This window comes from Triturus cristatus, chromosome 1_1 (assembly GCF_964204655.1).
Source record: "Triturus cristatus chromosome 1_1, aTriCri1.1, whole genome shotgun sequence".
In the NCBI taxonomy this organism is placed as follows: domain Eukaryota; kingdom Metazoa; phylum Chordata; class Amphibia; order Caudata; family Salamandridae; genus Triturus; species Triturus cristatus.
Window position 1 is genome coordinate 671,759,825 of NC_140579.1, and position 7,917 is coordinate 671,767,741.

The window sequence follows — 7,917 nt, forward strand, 5'->3', positions numbered from 1 at the left end:
TTGTGTAGTGTAGGGGTCGTGCTGGGGATAGTATTTTAGGGTTTTGGATAGTACAGTGCTGTTTGGGTAGTGCAGGGGTTTGTGCTGGGGTAGTGTTTTAGGGTTTAGGGTAGTGCAGTGAAGTTTGGGTAGTATAGGGTGTCATGCTGGGGGTAGTGTTTTAGGGTTTAGGGTTTAGGGTAGTGCAGTGTTGTTTGCGTGGTATAGGGGGTAGTGTTGGGGTAGTGTTTTAGGGTTTTGGGTAGTGCAGTGGTGTTTGTGTAGTGTGGGGGGTCATGCTGTGGGTAGTGTTTTAGGGTTTAGGGTGGTTCAGTTGTGTTTGTGTAGTGTAGGGGGTCGTGCTGGGCGTAGTGTTTTAGGCAGTGCAGTGGTGTTTGTGTAGTGAAGGGGGTCCTGCTGGAGGTAGATTTCGGGTTTAGAGTAGTGCAGTGGTATTTGGGTAGTGTAGTGAGTTGTTCTGGTGGTAGTGTTTTAGGGATTAGGGTAGTGCAGGCATGCTTGGGTAGTGTAGGGTGTCGTGCTTGGGTAGTGTTTTAGGGTTTAGGGTAGTGCAGTGGTTCTTGTGTAGTGTAGGGGGTCTTGCTGGGTTCAGTGTTTTAGGTTTTAGGGTAGTGCAGTGGTGTTTGGGTAGTGTAGGGAGTTGTGCTGGTGGTAGTGTTTTAGGGTTTAGGGTAGTGCAGGTATTCTTGGGTAGTGTAGGGTGTCGTGCTTGGGTTGTGTTTTAGGGTTTAGGGTACTGCAGTGGTGCTTGTGTAGTGTAGGGGGTCTTGCTGGGTTCAGTGTTTTAGGATTTAGTGTACAGCAGTGGTGTTTGGGTAGTGTAGTGAGTTGTGCTGGTGGTAGTGTTTTACAACAAACAAATGATGGACGGAATGCTGAAAATGCAAATATTCTCCGCCAGTCAAGAGATCTGGGTTAAATCCATCGTTCTTTTGCCCACTACACCACCCCAGTTTAGACATGGCCATATGCAAATCAGTCTTGACCCTGTGCCTCATGGGAACAGTCCAGCCCGAACTGCCAAGCCATGTCTTCCCTGGACCGGAATCAAGCATCCTAGGACCGGTTTCTGGCTATCAGCCGTCATCAGCCAGGATAGCTTGACTCCAGTGGCGTAGTGAGCACGGGTCCCACGTCTGGGAATACCCATCCCACTTAGGGCGAAAAGCGTTACAACAAACAAATGATGGACGGAATGCTGACAATGCAAACATTCTCCCCCAGTCAAGAGATCTGGGTTAAATCCATCGTTCTTTTGCCCACTACACCACCCCAGTTTAGACATGGCCATATGCAAATCAGTCTTGACCCTGTGCCTCATGGGAACAGTCCAGCCCAAACTGCCAAGCCATGTCTTCCCTGGACCGGAATCAAGCATCCTAGGACCGGTTTCTGGCTATCAGCCGTCATCAGCCAGGATAGCTTGACTCCAGTGGCGTAGTGAGCACGGGTCCCACGTCTGGGAATACCCATCCCACTTAGGGCGAAAAGCGTTACAACAAACAAATGATGGACGGAATGCTGACAATACAAACATTCTCCCCCAGTCAAGAGATCTGGGTTAAATCCATCGTTCTTTTGCCCACTACACCACCCCAGTTTAGACATGGCCATATGCAAATCAGTCTTGACCCTGTGCCTCATGGGAACAGTCCAGCCCGAACTGCCAAGCCATGTCTTCCCTGGACCGGAATCAAGCATCCTAGGACCGGTTTCTGGCTATCAGCCGTCATCAGCCAGGATAGCTTGACTCCAGTGGCGTAGTGAGCACGGGTCCCACGTCTGGGAATACCCATCCCACTTAGGGCGAAAAGCGTTACAGCAAACAAATGATGGACGGAATGCTGACAATGCAAACATTCTCCCCCAGTCAAGAGATCTGGGTTAAATCCATCGTTCTTTTGCCCACTACACCACCCCAGTTTAGACATGGCCATATGCAAATCAGTCTTGACCCTGTGCCTCATGGGAACAGTCAAGCCCGAACTGCCAAGCCATGTCTTCCCTGGACCGGAATCAAGCATCCTAGGACCGGTTTCTGGCTATCAGCCGTCATCAGCCAGGATAGCTTGACTCCAGTGGCGTAGTGAGCACGGGTCCCACGTCTGGGAATACCCATCCCACTTAGGGCGAAAAGCGTTACAACAAACAATTGATGGACGGAATGCTGACAATGCAGACATTCTCCCCCAGTCAAGAGATCTGGGTTAAATCCATCGTTCTTTTGCCCACTACACCACCCAGTTTAGACATGGCCATATGCAAATCAGTCTTGACCCTGGGCCTCATGGGAACAGTCCAGCCCGAACTGCCAAGCCATGTCTTCCCTGGACCGGAATCAAGCATCCTAGGACCGGTTTCTGGCTATCAGCCGTCATCAGCCAGGATAGCTTGACTCCAGTGGCGTAGTGAGCACGGGTCCCACGTCTGGGAATACCCATCCCACTTAGGGCGAAAAGCGTTACAACAAACAAATGATGGACGGAATGCTGACAATGCAAACATTCTCCCCCAGTCAAGAGATCTGGGTTAAATCCATCGTTCTTTTGCCCACTACACCACCCCAGTTTAGACATGGCCATATGCAAATCAGTCTTGACCCTGTGCCTCATGGGAACAGTCCAGCCCGAACTGCCAAGCCATGTCTTCCCTGGACCGGAATCAAGCATCCTAGGACCGGTTTCTGGCTATCAGCCGTCATCAGCCAGGATAGCTTGACTCCAGTGGCGTAGTGAGCACGGGTCCCACGTCTGGGAATACCCATCCCACTTAGGGCGAAAAGCGTTACAACAAACAAATGATGGACGGAATGCTGACAATGCAAACATTCTCCCCCAGTCAAGAGATTTTGAAAATGTTACCTGCTGGCACCGTTACATTGACGATATCATCTTTGTCTGGAACGGTGCCAGCCAGGATTTAGAGCTTTTCCTTGAATGGATCAATTTGGGAGATCCAAATTTGAAATTTACGGCGCATTATAGTGATTCTGAGGTTGCCTTTTTAGACATAAAAATCAAAAATGTCACAGATACTCTGCAGGTAGAGTTATATTCCAAACCTACTGATAAAAACACACTCTTATTATATGGTAGTAACCATCCTCGCTCCCAGAAGGACAATATCCCGTTTGGGGAGTTTTTAAGACTTAGGCGTAATTGCACAACCCTCTCAGACTTTTATCTCCATTCTGAAACTCTGAAGAAAAAATTGTCCGCTAGAGGCTATCCTAGCAAATTGATCAAACACTCGTTCAAAAGAGCGAGATTCTATAATCGGGATCAGCTATTGGAGATCAATAAAGAGAAAAAAGATGATAAAACAACAGGACGCATAGTTTTTGTTTCGCAATTTTCCAATCTTAGTAATAGGATTAAAAATATTGTGAATAAAAATTGGAAGATTTTAAACTATGGAGCTGAAACAATTTTAGAAAAGCCTCTGTTTTCATTCAGGCGTAACAAAACAATACGTAATTCGTTAGTTAGAACATATGACGAAAAACATGAAATTCAAACTATGGTCACAGGAGGCAAAGCAAAGGGTAATTACAAATGTGGAACGTGCTCCATTTGTCCTCTATGCCTCGAAGCAAAAAGTCTCACTCACAATAACAAAACGATCTGGGCTAGAAGTTTAAATAACTGTCGTAGCAAGAATGTCGTTTACTTTTTAATATGCCCGTGTGGTCTTGGGTACGTAGGCGAAACGAGTAGGGAGCTACGTACCCGCCTGTTGGAGCACAAATCGGCAATTAAAACAAGAAAAGTGAATGCACCTTTGACAGATCACTTTCTGGAAATGAACCACAATTGGGATCAAATCCAGTGGTTTATTCTAGAAAAAGTGACAGTTAATAGAAGAGGCGGTGACGTCAATACAAAAAGAAAAAAGAGAGAACAATGGTTTATATGCCATCTTAATACAGTAGAGAAGGGACTTAACTCAAAGGAGGACTGGATGAGTATTATTGCTACCTGAGAAAATGATACACTGCTAAAGTATGTGAGCTCACGTAGTATTAGTCAGTTCTTTCCATGTTATATAGGAGATTATTATGAAGCTATAATCGCAATCAGATTAAGGAATGATGTGCCGCCACTGATTGTTGAAATTTTAGAAAATACTATTGTTAGATCCTATATATGGACTATTTGTAGCACATCAGTGGATATGATTGATTGTTGAAATTTTAGAAACTATTATTGTTATATCCTATATATGGATTATTTGTAATACATAAGTGGAAATGAGGAAAGTATAACTATAATTGTTGTGATATGTAATGGAATAAGTTATGTCTCTACTAAATACGTGGTTGACGATTGCAAGTCATATTGGAAATTACATAAAAAGGAGAATTGTTTTTGTTCTTGATTACATCCACCTAATATTGCAATTACTATAATGTGCCGAAATATGTGGATAGTTTTACGTTCTGTATAGAAGTATATAAGATAACATGTGTAAACGAAATGTAAGAGATTTTGGGTATGTCCTTGTGTATGTCCCTAGGATTATCAAACAAATGTGAAAACAAAGTTGGAAGCCATTCAAAGAACATTCCGCTCGGAATCACGTGACATAATTAACCACTAGTTATGATGAAAGTAGGACCTCGATTGCCCACTCTATTAGGTTATTCCCATCAGCGAAGTTGTGTCGGGATATGTTCCGCACAACCATTTATATAATGGGATGCTTGGCACACTTTATTAAAATAACGATATATCTCCTTGGTTACAAATATACAACACGTGTTTGAGTCACGTGTGTGTTTTGATCTTTTTTAGCCAATGTGAGTATGTATTAACTAGCAGTCGTATTATGCGCATTCTGCATAAAATCCGTGCTGTTTACCTCGATAAATCTTCTCGACAAAAAAATACATATGACACGTGATATGTCTGGTGGGTTCACCGACCTATCACAGCCTTTGGCAGTACTAACAAATAAGCAGACGCCTTAGGCGTAGGCGAGGCGAGAGCAATCAGGAGCATTTCCGCACTCGAAGCCGTTAACATCGAACTTAGAGGTGAGAGCACTAGCAACTAAAAACGATAGAACGTATTAAAGGGGACTCTATGCTCCGTTAGTTGGTTATGTTATCTGTGTAGCGCTAATACTTACACACGTTTTCTGTAACAGGTGACGCATATTAAGGGAGAGTTATTACGGATCCCCGTCACGCTATTTCAAGCTGCCTCGTGGCGCCATTATCTGCGCACGTTGTGTTTTTTTGATGAACAAGTGACGTTCATTGTGGGAGAGTTATTATGAATCCCCGTCACGCCGCTTTTAATACATATTAGGACATTCGTACTCGAAACAGACAAGTAAGTAGTCTTTTTGTGCACTACTGATTATAAAATATAAACACGGTGGTAAAACTCTAGGGGCCAGATGGTAGATGGGAGCAGGATATGCTGCTTGTGTAATAAGATAAACATAGCTTTCATTTAAGCAGTGCTTCTCACGAGTACATATCATTATATCTTTTACACTAGGTGAGATGCCCATGAGGACAGATAGCTCGGATCTCTGTTTCCTCTACGTATAACATATATCAGGATCATTAATGACAATATAAATTGATCAACGCTTTTCAACATAGAGAAGTAAGTGGTTTTCTCTGACTATAATACACACCGTGCTGGCTCCTTACGAATTAAGGGGATAGTTTCCTCTTGAAAACAATAATATTTAAAACAATTATATTTTGCACAAGTTAGGAGCATTAATAATTATAGAATAACGCAAGAGTGCCCTACAGAGTATTCATGAATGTATCATTAGCCAGGCTTGATAATTAGAGAGACACTGGTTAAGTTAGCAATCAGAGAATGGAGTATTCATTCCATAATTGCGATATAAAACAAAAACTTTCTTTCTCTCAATAGGTCCCGGATTTAATAACGAGGACTTAAAGCCTATAAACTTGTCTTGATAAAGATGGATTAATAAGATTTACCATCGAAACGCGTCGACGCTTCTCAACTACACAATCTCGGGAGAACCGTGGTTTCAGGAGTAGATATAATTGTGTAATATATCACAAACTACGGACATTAACTTATTACCCAATAGGATGTGTAACAAATGACAAAGCATACTGTCTCACGTTGTCTTCTGTTATGCGGGCTCATAACAGGTTGTTATATGTTTTTTTAATATCTGTCAAGTAGTATATGGTGTGTAATTCTGTGTTTTTAAATATTCATGCAAATGTATGATCTGTTTTTATGAAATACATGTACATAAATTGTTTTGAAAAAATTAAAAAAAAAATCTGCATAATAAATGTGAGTAACATATCATGATGATTTGAGTATAATTGGATTGATTGTAGTGCTATGCGATACTAGTACTGTACCACTGTGTCTCAGCAGAGGGATTGCATCTTTTGTTGTGATATTAGTACCCCATTCCCTTGGAAGATATAAGGGGTCGCTCTCGCTCATATATCTAACATATAAGCACAACCAGTTGGTTGGAGAGGTCGCTTTAAGTTGATTGATATTTATACCGACCTATTATTTATCAAAGGCGGTCATTGAAAAGAAATTATGGATAAATTGAAAACTTTTGGTTTTTCCGAGGATCAATTTAATAGATTAATCAACCAAAATCCACGGAGTAGTAATACTAATGTTCTAAATAACAGCAGTCATGAACAATTGATAAAAATCTTAAATGCAAAGAAGAAGTTGATCCGTACGGAACTCCATGCGGAATTTTTAATTGAATACTTAAAAGCTGGAGTGATCCCCATAGGTCTTCAAGTGAGAAACGAACCGGGGCTCTTTGTAGAAAATCCTAAGTTCATAGAAACATGGACACATATAGCCAACCGATGTAGCCGAGATTGGCTCATTCTTATTATCGAAACAGCCCAGGAACTTCTGGACATTGAGAAAAAACAAATCGATGAATTTGAAGCCCATTTTAAACAAAATTCGGCTTTGGAGGAAGCTAAAAACAAATTAGAGGAACTCGAGTTGGAAGCAAAAGGCTACAGGGATTATCTTACTAATAAAAAAACGAAAAAATTGAGGAAAGATGTAGAGAGATACAATGCTGAAGTAGTATATCCATACATAGGTAAAGATTATTTTAATAATAAAAATGACCCCAAGTGGGAAAGACCACAATATACGCGACCGCTCTACTCAAGAGGGGGGACCAAACGTGTCACATTCTCTGAAACGTCAGGTTCCAGCAGCGAAGATGAACAAGATAGGGAGAAAAATATGAGAGGAGCTCCCTCATTTGAACGGGAACCTTTTTTAGGCAGACGCCAAAATCGGGGACAGAGGGGCTACCGTGGCTACAACCGGCAAGAACCCCTGAGGAACCATCAACCTCAGAATCCGGGACAGGAATATCTAGCCACTCGGAGCAGACAGTATTGGAGGTAGATGAACTGCCCATAATCAATCTATCTAAGAGGAGTTTAACCAAAGATGAAAATGAAATTTTAAAAAAAGGTTTTAGTTTTGCACCAAGTGCCCCGCACAATTTATATGAGTTAGAAAGTGACTTAAAAAGCTTTTTTAGAAAAATTAGGCTCAATAAATTTTTCGAGGATAAATATTATGAACCTGCACCTAATGTATCAGGTTTAAAACCCAAATCCACATTCACTCCTAACTTAGGCCAAGTTAATAAAAACGTGGAATTATTTGAGAGAGTGGTGGAAATGGAAATAAAAAATATGAGGCAGGCTGTTTCAAAATATTATAACAACAATCTCCCTCCTGATCAGAAAAAGGCATTAAAAACATTACAGGAATGCAATCAAATAACTATCAAACCTGCCGATAAAGGCGGAGGCGTAGTCGTGTTTGATACCATAGACTATGATAAGAGAATGCGAGACCTGTTAAATGTGAGAGAACATTATCAACCCATACGCCT

The 7,917-nt window shown here is 41.8% G+C and overlaps 1 long non-coding RNA gene across 1 annotated transcript; it reads left to right on the forward strand.

Moving 5' to 3' along the window:
- The first annotated feature begins 5,199 nt into the window (after positions 1–5,199).
- LOC146870832 (uncharacterized) lies at positions 5,200–6,239 on the forward strand. Its single transcript, XR_014959458.1, has 3 exons — positions 5,200–5,336; positions 5,508–5,618; positions 5,901–6,239. It is a non-coding gene; the product is annotated as an uncharacterized LOC146870832 (long non-coding RNA).
- The last annotated feature ends 1,678 nt before the right edge of the window (positions 6,240–7,917 follow it).